At 49.5% G+C, this 17,926-nt stretch overlaps 1 long non-coding RNA gene across 4 annotated transcripts in view; it reads right to left on the bottom strand.

The window, feature by feature from the left end:
- The window catches only part of LOC116994866, a 50,992-nt gene that overhangs the window by 26,793 nt on the left and 6,273 nt on the right, over positions 1-17,926 (bottom strand). For all 4 annotated transcript variants that reach the window (XR_004417606.2, XR_004417605.1, XR_004417607.1 and 1 more), the window contains one exon: positions 6,348-6,527. This is a non-coding gene — a long non-coding RNA (uncharacterized LOC116994866). The remainder of the gene's footprint in view (positions 1-6,347; positions 6,528-17,926) is intronic.

Raw genomic sequence — 17,926 nt, 5'->3', positions numbered from 1 at the left:
ACCTTTTGGGTATCTAAAAAGTTCTGAATCTGCCCTGCAACAAACATTACTTTGAACATACCAATATTCAGTTTCATTCACCAGAGCACAGTGCATTAATTTCACTTAGTTCTCTTTCCCAGGCATTTCTCACAGCCCTTTCTGTCCACAGCAAACATAATAATTTTGTCTCATCTGCTGATTTCCATACGGTGTATCTCTCCTCCCACCCTTCCAATTCATTAAACAATAAGGTAAATCATAAGGGATTTAGAAAAGAACCTGGAGGCCACATTAACCTTTTGCCATGGTGAAACTTGACTGTTTAATCCCCTCATTCTTTCAGTCTCCTACTCAGTTTTTGATCTATGTCAATATTTTGTCTCTCACTGACTGCTTAGCTTCTTTAGCAGCTCAAGTGCAGGATCTTTCAAAAGCCTTTTGGAAGTCTAAATACGTTATATCACTTGGTTCTCCTTTATCCACTGCATTATTGACACATGCAAAAAGTTGTCGGAGATTAGCATGATGCAGTTTTCCCCTGCTGAACCCACATCGGATAGGCCCTATCAGACCACAATCTTCCAGATGTCTTCGAGCACTGCTTTTTAATTATCGTTCCCACCAGTTTACCAGATACAGATGCAAAGCCTACTGATCTTTAATTCCCCGGATCATCACTGAAGCCTTTTTTTAAATATAGGTACAACATTTGGTCTTCTCCAATTCCCCGAATCAGTAGCTTTTTTTTTTTTTTCCACAAGAGATTGCATATTTTTGTTAGCAGCTCAATCACTTAAGCTCCTTCCAAACTCTCGGATTTAACCATCTGGACTTGATAACTTATTGTTCAGGGAAAGGGGGGGCGGAGGTTTCATAGTTGTTGGGTTTTTTTTCACTGGGTTTGTGGGTTTTTTATGAGTTGCTTTGTCCCAGCACCCATTATTCTACCAGCATATTTTCCAACAGATCCTCATCTAAGCAGATATAGGAAGAGAATCTCACAAATACTGTTGGTAGGGACAGCTGATACAAGAGAAATAATAAGAGAATTCAGCTCCCCAGCAACATCCTAAAAATGGAGATACTGAGTCACTTTAAGCACAGGAGGTGACTGGAATTGATCAATGCAAGTTTTCTTGGATAACATCCACCCTGTTCTGACCAACCAGGCTAGTTTTGCTCATTTGTTTGGGTCTCTTGCTGAATAGTGATTTCCATCTTGACCCCAGAAGATTCAGGGCAGGAACAGTGCTAGCTTGATTATATACAGCCTAAGGTGTGATGAAAAGAAAGTGACCTCAGTGCTGGGGGATGCATGAACCTGGGAGGAGATGAAACCCAGCAAGGATGAAAGGAAGTAAATCAGAAGGTGAACAGAACATTGCTGGGCTGTTAGCTCCAGTGATTGCCTTTCAACTGCATCAGCCACAAGACATGAAATGTAATGGGCAATGCTGGAGAACTCAAATAAGTAGCCCCATTATATGAGTGTTTCTCCCTTTGTGCCAGACTGGCTCTCGACAGATTTCACCATGCTGGCTGGCTTTAAAAGGCACAGCAGTTAGGACTGGGGCACAGCCCAGTGGCCCTGATGTGCCACTCACTTTAAGCCATACCTGCCACTGGTCCTATGACAGGGAGTCAGGGAGGAAGCTTGAGATGGAATAGAAGCACCCACAGGTTTATGTCTCAGTGAACACACGACCAGCTGTGGATACATGTTCACCTGTCAACCTGCCTGCAAGCTAACACTGGCATTCCAGCTTCTGGAAACCATCACACTCCCCTCAAAAGTAACTCTGAGAACATCTGTATGAAATCTACCTACCCTGTGACAGACCTGGCATACTCAAGTATTTATTTTGTAAAAGAGGAAGAGAAATTTCTATAAATCCTTCCTATCTAATTGCTGCTGTTCAGTTCTTGTGGGACATGTTGATGGGGCAATTGCAAAAAAAAAAAAAAAATTTAGAAAAAATTGTAGAAAAAGATTGTACCGTTTGCTGAATTCATTCCCTGCAGACACTGCCTATGTGGGGTAATGTGGCCATAAGTTGTTCTGGGGAGCCTTCTAAAGGCAAGTCTGTGCCTCTCTCTGTACCTCACCAACATCCCTCCAGTAGAGAGCAAGGCAATTCTCAGCAGTTCTGGGCAGCACATTCACTTCCTCTGGCCCCATGGGGCGAGGGCCAGGAGAACAGAGGACATGAGGGGTGGTTTCTCAGCCATGTTCCCTCCTCCATATCAGGAGCAGACAAACATGCACAAGGAGAAAGCACCCCAAAGCAGGACAATCACAGGCTGGCTATTCCCTTAATTAAGGGGGTGGATAGAAGATGAGCAGATTACTGTCCAGAGCTGGTCCTCCTGCCACAGAGCTTTTGAGACCACATCCCTGCCCAGTACAAACATGGTCAGGTCAAACTCTAGCCTGCAATATCAATATAAGATACTTCCATACCACACTGTCACTGCAGGGACATGCTGCTCTCTTTCTGCCTCCCTCTCCCACCCCTTTTTTCCCTTGCCACTTCTGTCCTTCTTCTTTCAGGTCCTCCCTCTTTCTCATCTCATTGTCTGCATCCCCTCCATGCTCTGTGTGTCTTGGGTTCCCCCTTCCCACTGTAACACCTCACTCCACTGCCTGCAGGTCTCCACCTCCACAAAGCAAGAGAGGGTTCACACTAGGATGAGACAGAGAAGGAACCTGGGGGAGAAAGAGGTCTGACTTAGCCCAACAAGACTCCCCACATACCAGGCACAACCCTGCTGCAGGTGCCTGTTTGGGCTGGAATGAAGCAACATGGACACTCACACAGATGCTATTCTACTGAACAGGGCATAAGCCAGGCAGGGAGGTAGGATGAATCCCAGCCAGCAGCGCTTCTAGCAAAGCTTTTAACTTGTCTCCCTCCCTTCACATGCACTGGTCTGTCGTGTGTGTGTCTCAGGGCTGTCCTCAGCTGCTTGGCAGTGGCTGTGCAGAGGGTGCAAGGGGGAGGCGAAATGACAGGGGCTGGAGATGGCCAGCTGCCAGTCATGGCCTGTACCAGGGTCCCGTCAGTCCCCTGACACACACAGACACGTGGCATGGCTGCTTGGGGAGGCCCAGCCAAGAAGCCTGTCCTTCTCCACTGAATCTCCACTCTGTTTCCTAAGTGACAAGTCACAAACTCCCTTTCTCTTCCCAAACAAACAGAGGCTTGAGAGAATTGCTGCCTTGGCCCTGGCAAGCAGCCCCCTGGTCATTGCAGATTCTCCTCCAGCATCCAGCCCCCTGTGAATGACAGCACTCAGTCATGTCAGCAGAGCCCACAGGCTGAACCTCCCCACTGCATTTCTCTGTGCAGCCTGAAGTCTTGCTCCTTCACATCCCTACTCCCCAAACCCCTCCTCTCCCACTGTGTTTGTGGCTGCTGTTTGTTCCAGGGAAAGGCAGGGGAAACTGCAGCACAGAATGGTGACCAGTGTGAGAGTTTGCTAGGACTAGGACCCTTAGCAACAAGGTTTGGTAGACAGTATGACCTCTTGCTTTTAACCTCCAAAAGCTCATTTTGCTGGAATTTATAGTAAAACTGACTTCAGACTGCTAAACCTGGTCAACAAATTCTCCTCCTAATCACCAGAGACTTGCACACATCCAAACAAAAGCATGAGGCAAATCACCCCTCAGCACCTCCTGCCCTTTGGCCCTTCAGCACAAACAAAATTACCTCCCTGAGCAAGACAAGCACCTGAGTGGCAGACCTGTAAAAAGTCTCTGCAGTGTAACAGTTGCACTCATACTGTCCCAAAGGAGCACCTGCCTCCAGTGGGGCTGACTCTGTCCATGGTGCAACCCCATTTTCTGCCAACATGATCCTATGAGGAATGATAATGCCTCTCCTGGGCACTGACCTGTAGAGTGGTCAGGGCTGGAGAACAACATCCTCCTGCTGAGACAATGCTTCCTTCCCCTTCAGCATGATGCCTGCCCTCCTCCCAGCCAATGCAATCCTCTCCAGCATCTGCCTGGAGTGGGACATGGCTTGCTCCCAGACTGTAATTTAACCCTCTTTCAGACTGGCTTGTGTGACAGGAGGGACTGAACCAGGCTGGCTGCAGCATGCAATTACATCTGTCAGATTAGCCGTAGCACGCACGATCTGGAGCACGTGCCAGATGTGGCACACAAATAGCACTCGGGCCAGCACCAAGACAGGGTTGTGCAGACAGATAATACCCAACACAACATAAATCTTGCCAGTACAGAGTTAAGCCAACATTGTTTTCTAAACAAATCTCAAACAGCAGAGTGAAGTCATACTGGATCAGCATTTTCTACCATGTAGCTGCAGCAGTTTTGACCCAGCAACAAGCTCCCTAGAGCTGGATTTATTGTCTTGTCCACCCTGAGTCAGTGCCAAAGCCATGTCCTGAGAGGACAGAGGAATTTAACCAATGCCAAATGACTTTGGAGGCTCCATATGGGAAGAGCTTGCTTTCTGCAAACTCTCCAACAAAGACATGTAGTGAGACTGCATGGGCACGCTCCCTCCAGGCTCCAGCCAAGAGGAGGAGTGACACATCAACAACACCACAGTCACTTTTCACCCGCAACACACGCACACATGCACCGGAGGGTGTGAACCACAGGGGAGAAGATCACCTCACAGTATCATCAGCTGGCACCAGCATCCAGAAACAGCCCCACTGGGCAGCATCAGCCCTTCCCAAGGCTGACCAAAGCTGCTCCTGCCTGGCATGGTGGTCACAAAGGAGAAGTGAGGAATGGGTGCTGAAAGAGGGAAAAGTAGGGCTCAGGGCACTCAAGAGAAGGAAGGAAAACAGCAACAGGCACCAAAGAGAAGCTGAAGGCAGCAGTTTGTGTAGAAGGGTAGGTATTGGAGTAGTAGTAGTGGGTCAGGGGGCATTGAGGAACTGCAGATGCCAAAAACTGATGGCAGGGTCATGCAGTGGCAGCAGAGAGATGCACTGGAAGATGCAGTGGAAGATGTACCCTCCTTGTCAGCATCACCAGGTGGGACCTGGGCAGGAGGGGAGCGACCCATCACCTCCTTCAGGGAACAGCACACCAGCACCACTGTTGGGAATGCACAGTAGCACAGACCCTGCCGGTCCCTTCCCTTCAGAGAAACACAACAGCCCCAAAAATCTGACTCAGAAAAAACTCTGGTCTCTGCCAGAGTCTGTGCAGAGCCTGAAACCTGGCAGGTAGCAAACTCCCAGACCTCCCCTTTAAAATACACTCCTCTGAGGTTACCCACTACTTGCCAGCAGCTCATTGCTTTAGGGTCTATTTTGGGGAGAGGCATCTCCAGGCACGTTCGTGCTCCTTGAGGACTGGCAGCATGTCTGGGCCTGCCCAGGCACTGGGAGAAACAGCTGTTCCCACTCCCCTCCCATCCCCACACCACAGCAGCTCCAGCAGCACAGAGACACAGCATGGAAATAGTGCAGCTGATCTTCCTTCTTTCCCTGCAGAGGAGCGGAGGAAAGGGGCACTGAGGGCAGCCCCAGGCGGCAGGAGGCCTTTCAGGTGCTCCCAAGAGCTTTGCGCCCCAAAATGGGTCAGGCTCGGCACAGGGCCCCTTCACTGCCTGCGCAGGGCACACGGCGTTCCCAGCTTATAAAACACACTGTCTCCAGTAGGAAAACATCCCTTCTAGTTGAGAAGGAGCACCAGGGGACAGCAGATAATCAGTGACAAAGAGCATGCCCATCACCCCAAAAGCCGTGGCAGGCTGGGCTGGGTATTCAGAGGAGATACCTGGCTAGGAAATGGAGGCCAGCATCTTCCGTGGGGAATTAGAATCCCCAAAATATCTGTGAGATGAGGAGGGAGGGGGAATCCTCCCCTCCGCGCCCCACTCCCGGCAGCATGATGCCCACTCCTGCTCTGCTGCAAGCTGCATCCCTGAGCTGACCCAGGCCAGGGCTACAGAGCCCAGCTCTGCTGCTGGCCAGGGTGCAGCAGAGTCAGCCTGGCCGTCCCTTCTCCCGAGAAATAGGGGAGGTGGAGGAGAATGACGAATGGAGAAGAGCAGACAGGTGTGTGCTGTGCCCAGGGAGGGATGGGAAAGGGGCGGAATGCTCTCGGGACTGCGTGCGGGGGACCCGCAGCGCTTCCCCGGCTGCTCTGCAAACAACCCCTCCCTGCACGGCATGCAGAGCGCCGGGGAAGGGGCTCAGAGGGGAGCGAGCAGCTCTCCCCCGTGCGGAGGGCGCTGATGAAAGCCTGGATTTTGTTCACAGCATAGCAGAAACCCCTGCCCTTCTCCTCCCTCACACCTCTGGGGAACGAGAGGGAGGGAGGGCGGGATGGATGGAGAGAGGCACAGGCAGAGGTGCTGGGGTTGGCTTACCTCACAGTGCCTGCGCTGGGGGTGCCGGGTGCGCGGGAGGTAAATCCAGGGCTCTGCTCTCCTTGGCGAGTGCTGGGAGAGGTCTCTGTTCAGTCACATGAAGGAGTGGCCTGTGAGTAGGTGCTCCAGCTCACCGCTCGATTGAAGCTGCCATGGATTCATTGCGAACGACTTCGCCTTCTGTGAGGAGAGGAGGAAAGGGGAGGGAAAAAAAAAAAAAGGAAAAAAACCACCAGCTTAAGACTTGGAGGGTAGATTCACTTCTTTCTTAGGTTTCCAATGGCAACTGAATATGCCACATATGAAGATCCAGGGTGTGTGTGTGTGTGAGTGAATATGTGTGTGTGTGGGAGGGACAGAGATGCACAGCTGCTGAGTCCACAGGCAGTGTAGGGTGTGAGCTAGTCAAGGCGTATCGGTGATTATGGGAACAGACAACTGGACACGGGCAGCAGAGTAGACAGACAGCCAGATGGAGAGAGACTGAAAGGATGGAAAGAGGTTGGCCTGTGTGCTAAAAGCCTGGCTGTCCCACTGCACACAAAAGGAGAGAGCACCTGACCCAGCACAGGGCAAGGTGCTGACGGAGCTGCACGGGGAGAAGGTGAAGTGTGTCTGCACACACACACATCCCCCATCTCCCAGCCGACACAGTCACCCAGGCACACCCCCTGCAAGGACACTCTGTGCACTCAGGACACACACACACAGACACACACACAGACATTTACCCACACCACCTTACTTACAACCCTTAAAAACTCAGAGCTCCTCTAAAGGTGAGGTGCTTCTCTTCTCTACATACGGCCTGCACCTACCTGCAGGGTTGCACATCTGTATTAAGATGCACACGTGATAACCCAGAGAACCATCACACACCACCACATCAGCTCCACCCAGCCTATTCTACTGCTCCTATGAGTACACAGCAAAAATATTTTTATACAGCACAGCAAACTGTGGTTCCTGCACAAATGCACGCGGAATACCTAAACATGTCTACCACACACCAGCTCCTGACCCCTTATACGAAACTGTCACTGCACAAACACACAGCATTTAATGACCCCACTCCCACAGCAGACACCAGAAAAAATGTCATATACACACACACATCCATATCAGTGGAAATACCACACTAGCAAATGATGTATCTGTAAGGAAATGAGGGCACATAAAACATCCTCATGCACTCAAGAACATAAGTAAGCACCAGTGGCTGTATGTCACACACAAATATACTCTGGTTATGAATTGCCTGCAGCATACAAACTGATTGTATCAGATACTGTTACCTACCTAAACTCAGCCCACACAGTGGCACACCATCCTTCTGGATCCTAAACGTTAGCCTCAGCAGCCACCAGACATATTCTGTCACACGGAAAACACAAATACTCATCAACATCCAACACAGGCAGACAAACACAAACTAGACATGAAACACAGACAGCCAGCATCACTCACCAAAAAAACCCAAAACAAAACAAAACAAAAAACCAAACAACAATAGCAACAAAAAATTCTTGTAAGTTATGAAACTGGAACTCACTTTGGAGACAGCTGTATTCTGTGCAAGTGCACGGGTGCATATGCACACATACACACTCCACTGTCACACCGAATCTGCTTTAACGGCCTCCATCTCTGAGTAAGATTTTTCCTTTTTTCTTTTTTTTTTTTAACCCCACACTTTCTCTAATTTTGCCCATTCTACAATCTCCCATGTGTCTGCCCATGAACTGGAGTTGCTGCTCTGGGAGGGCAAAGTTTCTGAAGCAAAAGTCTTGCAAAAGCATCCACACTCATCCCTTTTCCTTCCCTCCATTCTGGTGTTAGATGTGCATAATTTGCATGCAAAGAGTGCACAGTCCCACCAGCCCCGAATGCTCTGAAATTGGCTGATAGTGGCATCAGGGGATGTGACTGCAAACCTAAGCGTGCTGGAGGAGTACATAAACCCTTATGGGAAGCAGAGGTTTGGCCAGGAAGGTGCCCACTTCCCCCAGGCCCCAGGAAACACAAGGAGATACACGAGGTGGGTAAGAAGGGGCAAGGGAATGAAGGGAGAGTGGCCCAGCACCAGGGACAGCACAGCGAGCGCTCTGCCAGGCTTGTTTAACGTGTCACAGCGAGATGCTGCCAGCAATGACGGACAACAATCAGGGTTCGACATCAGGGCAAGCAAGCGTACCTGTGTGCCCCCGGGGAATGGGAGAGGCAAGGGGAAGCACGAGGAAGAGCAGCTGGGTGTGGGTGCAGCTGTAAGTTACATGTCATAGGGGCCCATGGCTGCACTGGGATCATTGGAGCAGCAGTGGCACAGACAAAAAAGGAAGAGCTCACAGGCACAAAAAAGGCTGGCATAGGCGTGGCTTAGGCAATGCAGGGGTTGCAGTTGGGTCTAGTCCCAGACACATGGAGGAAGTGTGAAAGGAGTCCCATAAGCTCTTGTCCTGTGCTATTGGACAGCATGGGCTTCCAGCACGTATGGATACACCTCAGTGTAAGTCAGTGGAGTGTACATTGCAATGGGCTCTTTCAGGAGCTCCCTGCCCTCACGCACATTACCAGAAGCCTCAGCCCCTTCCCACTGCATGTACACTTTCCACACCATTACTCTGGCATGCCAGCTCTCTACTCCTCAAAGCCACCCACTTCAGCACACTCCCACTTCCCCATGCTCGCACCACATCCATGTCCATGGCAGCATCAGAGGAGCCAATAGAAACACATGGGGCAGCCCTCACTGCCACCTCAGCTCCAAACAGCCCCTCTTCCCCTCTGCCTTCACTGGTGCCACCACCATTCACTTTTCTGAAGTGCTCTGAAGGAGTAGAAATTTCCTGTCTCTCTCAGCTAAGCTTGGCCCGTACATCCAGGCAATTTCAGCTTGCTAGTAACGTCAGTGCCTCGGCACTGTGCTCAATTGTACCTGCATGCCTCTTCCCACAAACATCCATTGTGCATTACAGCAGATTAATAATTTAGGCTGAAAGGGGACAAGTGAGAGAGTCTTTTGAGTCTCAGTAAGGCACATGTACAAAGCAGAGTGGAGATGGAGCTGCCTCTTTTGGTCAAAGCTAACAGATGCTGCCAAACCTAGAAAAGCCACTATGGCCCAAAGTGCTACTCGGGTTAAAGTACGGTCATGAGGGCAATTTAAAGAGGCATTTGGACTCAGAACTTCTAATAGGTGCTGAGAGTGACACAGAGGTGTTGTGTGTGGATGGGCAAGGAGGATCTTAATCTCTGAGACACTTAGCACTGACCCAAGCAGCTGAAGAGAGCCACTAGCAGAAAAGTGAACCATCATCCTAAACTGACCTGCAAACCATCTGCTCCTGTGCTTCAGAGGCATGGAAGAAGTACTATGACAGGCTAAACAAAGGAAAAGGGATTGAGAAAATGCAAAAAACTGGAGCTGAGTGGGATGCAGATGCATTTGCATGTGCGCACTGGTGTTCCTCTCAAACAAAAGATGCCACATCTGTGTTTTCTGGTGGCATGCAGGGGGACCTGGAAGACACAAACCTGTGTCTGTCAGTACTGTCCCGATGAACCCATCTACATGGGATAATGCTGGAAGAGGGCAATATGGACAACGTGGCGCCATGTGTGCAGGTGGGTGTGCAGGAATGCGTGGCCTCTGGTGAGCACCTGTGTGTTGGTGCTGTGCATGTGCCAGGTATGCATATCTGGGATGTGCATGTATGCATCAAGTGCTGCAGTGCAGGGTGAGCAGTGACTGTGTGTGGGTCTGTGCCTTGCTGAAAACACCAGCACATTTGTGAGGTGTCATAGGGAGCAGTGGATCCCCTGTGGGCTGCCTTGTGTGTGTGTGGCAGCATTCACCTCAGAGAGACACTGGTGTGTTACTGCACACCTGCATAGCCTTGGGAAAGCAGTGCAGTGCAGCAGCACAAAACTGTGGGAGTGTGCATGTGCTGGAGAGCACCCAGGTTTTCAGGGATGGGATCCCCTCTCTGGGTGGATCAGTCTGTCTGGCTCCTGCACTGTCTCTCCTCCTGGACTCCGCTTTTCCTTTCTCGCCTTCCCTCAGCTCCCCTTGCTCACTGGCAGCAGCATGCTCTGCCCTGGGAACCAACTCCCACTCACCACACTGGGAGGGAACTCCTTTCTTAGCAGTTCTCTGATGTTTTCGCATATTGAGAGCCAGAAAGTGAAGAAAAAACTCACTGACCAACCTGAACTGGACCTAGTCCCTTTCCATGTCCTTATTCCTCTTTTCAACCCACAAGAACTGCACTACGAACTCACAATTTTCACCCAAACCCACAAACTTCCACTCCCAAGCCTCACATCCGAGCCATGGGCCATCTCAGGCTGACACAGCTCAGGTAGGGCAACTCAAGGCAACAGAGTCAAGAGAGAGCGGTCCCTGTAGCTGGGAATGTGGAGAGGCTCCTGCAGCTGCAGCCACACCTGTCTGACTTTCAGCTCCCCAGCCAGAATCACCCATAGCTGGGATTGGAGTAAGACATTTTATGCAGGAATTGCAGTCAGCTCAGCTCAAACTCACGCTTCTGGAGCCAAAACAACATGTCTTAGCTGCTCTGTTATTGCTCCTATCAGAAGGCTAAACCATCAGCCAGATCCCACTTCCAGGGGAACTTCCAGGCTGGGTTCCAAAGCACAGAGCCTGTCCACTTGGAGCACGTCCTGGGGCAGTGGTACTTGAGTAAGAAGAAAACCCCAAGGACATTTCTTTATTTCTTTAGCCAATTTTGCAGATCACTGCCTCCCTCCCAAACACCATACCCGGAGCTCTAGTTGTTTGTTCTGAGGCTGATCTAAATTACTCAACTCCCCAAACTGAAATGCAAGCAACTGGCCTCCATTTCAGGCTTTGCTTTTGCCCTATATCCCACTTTGCACCTATTCCCTCTGGAGGACAAAACTAGCACATAGGAGCCACTCGTAAAAATATGCACATCTTCCCTGGAAGGCTTGATGGGCTCCCAGTAAGACCCAGTTTCACCCAGAACCAGAAACACACACTTTTGCCATGAAATGAAGCCTTAACACTTAAGCACCATCTGTTTTTTTTTTCTCGACTGCAGTCCTGAATCTGCAATATCCCTAAATTTTTCTCAACCCTATGCACTGAAAGCCTCACCTCTAAGCTCCATTTTGAACCCTTTGCCTCCAGTTTTCTTCTGAACTCAGCCTTTCACTTTACACATAAGAGTGTTTCATACCAGATCCCTTCTCTGATGCTTTCTCCACACCATTCTACACAGGAGAATGTGGTTTTCTCCACAAGATGACAGACTGGGAAAGTCTGGCTCTCTGATCCACTGCATAGCAGCAGTCACGACCCACAGTGGACAGGATTCGCCAGATTTTTTTTTCCCCCTACAGAGGAGCACTGCTCATAGCTTAGACAGTTTGGGTGACCTTTTCACTGCTGGCAATCACAACCAGGAAAATAGCCCTCTGTGCTAATATTTAAATGTCCACCATGAAAAGCACAGAACAGTCTCAGCACCTGCTTCAGGCTCTCCCTGTGCAGCAGCACAGCATTGCTACTCCAGTCCTTCTCTCACACTGAGCTCTTTCCCTCCAGCCCTGCATCCTCCTCTTCCCTGCTCAGCTTCATGAGCAGCTCCTGCTGATGCTTTCCCACATCCTGCCCTGCAGCCCTGCCAGCTTTCCAGGCCCCACCAGGAATATGGAGAGTGAGCCCCTGATTACCATTCAAGCTGGATTCTCATTAGGCTGAAATGCCCCTCCAGGAGATCCATTAACAGTCCATAAGGTTAACTTAATCCAGCCAGTCTTGTGAGGTCTCTGCCCAAATTCCCTATTACATTAACAATCTTGAGCCTTAATTAGCATGTGAGGCAGAGGTGGCATTATTAATGGAGATAATATGGAGCATTAAGAATAAACAGGCCAAGGCTGTCTCTCCCCCACCATGCATGCAAATCCTCTTCTGTGCAGAAACAGCATGAGCTTCCCCCATGAGCAGCACACATGAGGGGCTGGGGGGCCCCAGACCAAAGACAAACCCTGGAGCATCCAGCCAGGCTGCTGCTGGAGGCTGATGGGGAGGAAATGAGATCCCAGAGCAACCCTTCATCTGCCTGGGCAACGAAGGGCAGAATAATGGGAAGACCACAGTGTGGCAAGTCCTGTGAGGTAAATCCTTGCACCAGGAAGGAGCAGCCATGTCCTTGGCTGATCCAGCCATCCCATCTTTCTGGGAGGCTTGGCAAAGCAAGGCCAAGGTTGTGTGAATCTCTGTTCCCTGGCATGTTCAATCCACGCTGCCGTATGCATGCAGACAGGGTAACACGATGGGTGCATGGGCTTGAACACCATGTGTAAGGAGGGGGTGTCTGTCCAAGGGGGAACAGGCTGGAGGAACCAGCTGTAGCTGTGCAAAATGCTCCTCATGAGTCTCCTTTCTGACCACTGAGCCCCAGTGCACTGAGAATACAGGACAGGACAGAGAGGCTTCAGCTGAAGGAGAGAGCAGTCATTTGGGGGACCAGAGAATAAATGATGGGGGTTCCAGCTTGGTGCAGATTGACCATGTGGTGGGGAAGGGACAGGTCCCTTTGCAGACAGGCTGGTGACTGGCTGCACAGGTGGCTGCTCAAAACAGCTTGGTCATTACTGGTGAAGGGGCAGTCTGGGGCAGACCCTCTCCCAGGCCAGGCAGAGACATCATGGGTTAGAGTACAGGAGGGGAGGACTGGTGCTGCCAGCAGCAGCAAGGGGCTGGGGCAGTTAAGGGTCAGGGATGCACTGAGTATCAGCAGGAGAAATTGCAAGCCTGACACTTTCTTCTAATACAAGCACTTGCAAAATCATAAGGCAAAACAGGGGAGAAGAGAAGCAGAAGCAGCTAAGCCAAGGGAGCAGAGCCTAATGACAGGACGTATGGATTGCTAATTCACTTCCAGCAGCACCCAGCAGGATGGGGGCAAAGAGAGAACTGTGTCTCAGGGACCCACAACTGCAGGGAATGGCTTCCTAGCTTATTCCTGAGGCCTGACCCATGTTGCTCCAGCACGGCTCCGTTGTGCTCAATGTGTCCCTCCAGGCTTTGCAGAAGGGCTTGCACTGAGAGCAACGATCCCTGAAGCACAGAGTGACATCCCTGTTCCTCGGCCCTGGAGCACTCGGCCAGTGCTAAGTAGCCTTGCTTAGCAAGGAGCAGTGCCTCAGGCTGGGCTGCTCTCTCCCAGGGCTGCACTCTGCATCAGCCCAGCTGCCTTCGCATGCCCAGAGGTGCAGCAGACAACAGCGGAGGCCCTGAGCAGAGCCCAGCTCTTCCACTTTTCAGCACAGCAAGTTCCCACTCCCCCAGGCCCACCAGCCAGCCCCTGCCAAATCCATTTGTCCAATCTTGCGCTCTCTACTAATCCTGTTGAGCCATCCTTTAAGTTGCTCTGAGGCAGAGAGAGAAAAATACAAAGATGCCTTAAGAAGCTTCCCCTGACCTTGCTCAATACAAGATAAAGGGCTTTGATTTAAAAAATTACAGTGGGGGTCTGCCACTGATCCACTGCGTGGGTTAAAGGGAAACAAACAGAGACACAGGATGCAGTTAGTGCTAGGTGAGCAGACAGGGAGGGGAGAAAGGGTACAAACAGCATGGGGGAGGAGACACAACAAAAGAAAGGACAGAAAGTGAGAGGGGAGGAAGAAAAAATAACTTCTCCCTTGCTATCTCCATACTTGCCTGCTGGTAGAAAAGCTTTGTACATTCATGATATTATACAACATGTCCTGCCACCTTTCCTGGTCTGTAAGAAATAGTGAGGAAGCTGCACTCTCTGTGGTGTAACCAGGCTGGGGACAGGGTGCTGGGACTGCAGAGGAGCTCCTTATCCTATCCAGTGGGGTACCTGACTGAAATCCCAAGGCACAAGTGCCTGCTAAAGAGATTGTCATCATTATCTCTCCTTATGATGTTGTTCAGACCTTTCTTCCTTCACCCCTTGACTCTTCCTTCACACCACACCTCTCAGCTCATCTCCTTCCCTTCCTGACAGTGCTGTCTTGCTCTCCCTGCTGCTTGTCCTGGCCCACATCACATCTGACAGCATTCTAAACATACTTCCCAGCACCAACCTCAGTCCCCTAGAGCCCTCAAAGGTTACTCAGAACAATTTTCCTCTGTAGGAAACATCATAATGTCATAAGGACTAGTGAGAGCACCTTCTTCTTTCCCTGTACCACCCAACATTTGTTGCACCCCACAAGGGCCCTTTAGTCCCTGGCACGAGCCTGAACCTAATCTGTTTGAAGATCACTCACAAGATAGCTGATGTTTCATTTTCATTCTTCTTTTACAGATAAGTTAACCAGAAAAGGAAGCTTAAAGGTGTACACTTTTCATAAAAATGCTGGAAAACTGATAACAATGGATAAGGAGAAGGCTAAAATACTCAATAACTTTTTTTGCCTCAGTCTTCAATGACAACATTTATTCCCACATCTCTTGAGTGGATGGACAGTGGCATGGGGACTTGGAGTGAAAAGTGCTTCCCACTCTAAGTTCAGGTTCATGAGCACCCAAGGAACCTGAACATACAAAAGTCTATAGGTCCTGACAAGATGCATCCCAGAGTCCGAGGGAATTGTCCGATGTAGTTGTCAAGCCACTCTCCATGAGTGGCTTTTTATTAAAAAACTCATATCGGTAAAATGAAGTTCCAGGCGACTGGGAGAATGGAAGCACTGTATCCATCTTTGAAAAGGGTAGAAAGGAGAACCCTGGGAACTACCAACCTGTCAGCCTGATTTTTGTGCCTGGGAAGATCTTGGAAGATCCCCTTCCTATTTTTCAAGCCTCCTCAGAACCTACCCAGTTATGTCTGGATGACCAAAGGCACCTTCAACTGGTTTCAGAATTTTTGCCCAGCTTCTTCAGCTCTTCAGCTGCTCCTGTACCATGTATGGATGTGTGGACACTGCAGCCGGCTTGAATATTTTCACCTGAGTGGGACCTGGTGCAGCTCATCACTGTGATATCACTTCCCACCCAGCAATACCCCATGTCCTGTTGCTAAAAGCTACACCACTGTAGCCAAGAAGGAGGCAGCTGATGGATGCAGAGACATGAAAGGTAAAGGGATGCTGGAAAAGAGACAACAGAGACTGTAAAATGAGACAGGTCTATAAAACCACTGATGACAGAGGAAAGACGTGTTAACAGCCTCTTCCCACTCAAAGATCAAGGGTCAGGAAACGAAACCAGAAAGTTACAGGTTCATGACAAACTCCATGTTTATAATGCACAACTTCCTACTGTGAGATTCTGAGGATGCTAAAACTTTACCTGACCTCAAAAACTGGTGGGACAAACTCAGGGAAGAAACAAATCCACCAAGAGCTATAAAGTGCACAACAGATCTTCCAGCATTGTGTTCCTTCAAACGTGCATCACTGGAGACTGAAAGGGTGTTCAGAGGAAGTGCTCCTACACAGTTGTCCTGCCTGTATGCTATTCTCTCTTCCAGCTACAGCTGGAGATACTGCACTGGAAGGATCACAGACCTGGCTTGGTAAGGTCCTTTTTGTATTCCTATGGTTTCCCATAGCCAGGCTGACCCAGAAGTCATGGGCAAGAGTAGCTCTGAGTAACAGTATCATTTTGGTATGTTAGATAATTTGGGAGATGGATGGATAAGGCAGCAAACAAGATGGACAAGGCAGAGCTCATTCCAAGAAAGATTTTTTTTTCCCTGACCAAAAGCTGGAAGGGGGTCAGGTGTCATTTAAGCCAGTCATTCCAGTACAGATCCTTACTGGGAATAACATCTCTGCTTGAGCCCTAGCTCCCTCGATGCCTATTTCCAGACTTTTCTAAGACCAAATCCCCTTTCCCTGTTGATAAACACAGAACCCTTTAAACAGACCATCTGTAACAGGTCCAACCCCCTTGAATTCCCTTCCATTTCCCTGACCTGTCTATCACACTATTCATGGCAGGCTCTCCACACTAATCCTTTTATTATGATCTCACTCAATTTTCCTGGCCTATGACTGCAATGAGGGAAAAAAAAAGGAGGGGTATTAATCCTTCTGACCTTGTTGTCCCAATTCTGGGCCATCTGTGACTAAGAATTCAGAGGAGGGAGGTCTGATTCTCCTGACCCCACTATCAACCCCTTGCTTTGGGAGGTTCAGTTTGTACTGTCCTAGAAAGATGATGTGGAAAAGCCCCTTTTCACTTAGAGGCACTTCCTATGAGATTGCTTCCTAGACTACTTTTCCAGCCAGAGAGAGGGGAGGGAATAATGTCCTCCACCTCTATCAGACTCTGTTTACTTATTCCTCCTGTATCACCTCTCTGCCTCCTCAACAGCAGTGTCTGTGGGTTCTTCCCAGCCATGAGACAGGGAATCAATAAAAGGTGAAAGACAATCAAACATCTCTCAGAATTTCCCTGGCAATGCTGCATATAAAGAGGAGGCCTTGCAGCTCACTCCACTTCCACCGCTGGCTGAGTGTAGCCTGTTCCCTCCACCCCTTCCCACCACCACGTTGCCTTGCTGCCAGCAGCTGCATCTCCATGAACCTGCCACACTATTTCATAGACAGTTTGAGCACTCACAACAGGAAGCTTGCATGTATCCTCAAGAGACAAATATTCTCCTCTTTGCTCAGCTTCATCCATACCTCTGACTTTGACCATTTTTTGCCACTTTAAACAACCTCTTCCTTTCCTTGGTCGTTACAATCCTCAATACACACAAACTGTCACGTATCATCATTTAGTCAAGCTCTACGTATTTTGTTCTTTTAATCTCTCCTCATAAATAAATACCTTCAGCCCTTTCGTAATTTTTAATTGCTTTTCTCTGAATTCCCTCCAATTTATCACCCTCCTTCAGCCAGCACAGCACCCAGGTTTGCATGCTAGGTTTTCCAGATTGATCTTACTAAGGCCTTGGAAATATCATTGATTCAGTCTCGCTAGTGCTTCAAGGCTTGATGTTTCTGGGTGTACTTGAGTTTCTGTATGTCAGGAAAGCTGTCTCACTTCATACATGTGGCACCAGGTAATACAACTCAAGGCTGTCTCCCCAGGGAGAGGAAGAAGAAGGCTCATGAGAGGTGGGGAGAAGAAGACACATGGACATGTGGAACAGATGTCCTGCAGCTGAACAAAGGATAGGACTACAAATCCTTATATACTCACACACCTCCAGGAGAGACATCAAGTCATGGACATGGAAAAGGTGCATGTGCACACACACATAAACACACACCTGTTCACTCCACAAACAAACCCCCAGTGACCTGGATCACATGAGTGCACACAGGAACACATACACAGGGATAATACCATGAGGCAGGAATAGCACATATGTGCATGGGGACTTTGAGCATGCACACATAACCTACACACACAAGAGAACAGGACAAAGTCCAGCAGAAAATGGTGCTCTCCCTGCTTACAAACATACATGTTCTCATGCATAAAGCAGTGCTCCCAGAGGAAAGACAGCAGCTCATGAAGACCTTATAGTAGCCTAAAAATACACAGGCAGCTCTGACCCATCTGGTCTGCAGATTGAGCCTATGAGCTATGG

The sequence above is a fragment of the Catharus ustulatus genome, chromosome 4 (assembly GCF_009819885.2).
Source record: "Catharus ustulatus isolate bCatUst1 chromosome 4, bCatUst1.pri.v2, whole genome shotgun sequence".
In the NCBI taxonomy this organism is placed as follows: Eukaryota; Metazoa; Chordata; class Aves; order Passeriformes; family Turdidae; genus Catharus; species Catharus ustulatus.
Note: the sequence above shows the minus strand (reverse complement) of the source record. Positions and strands in the feature narration are given on the sequence as shown.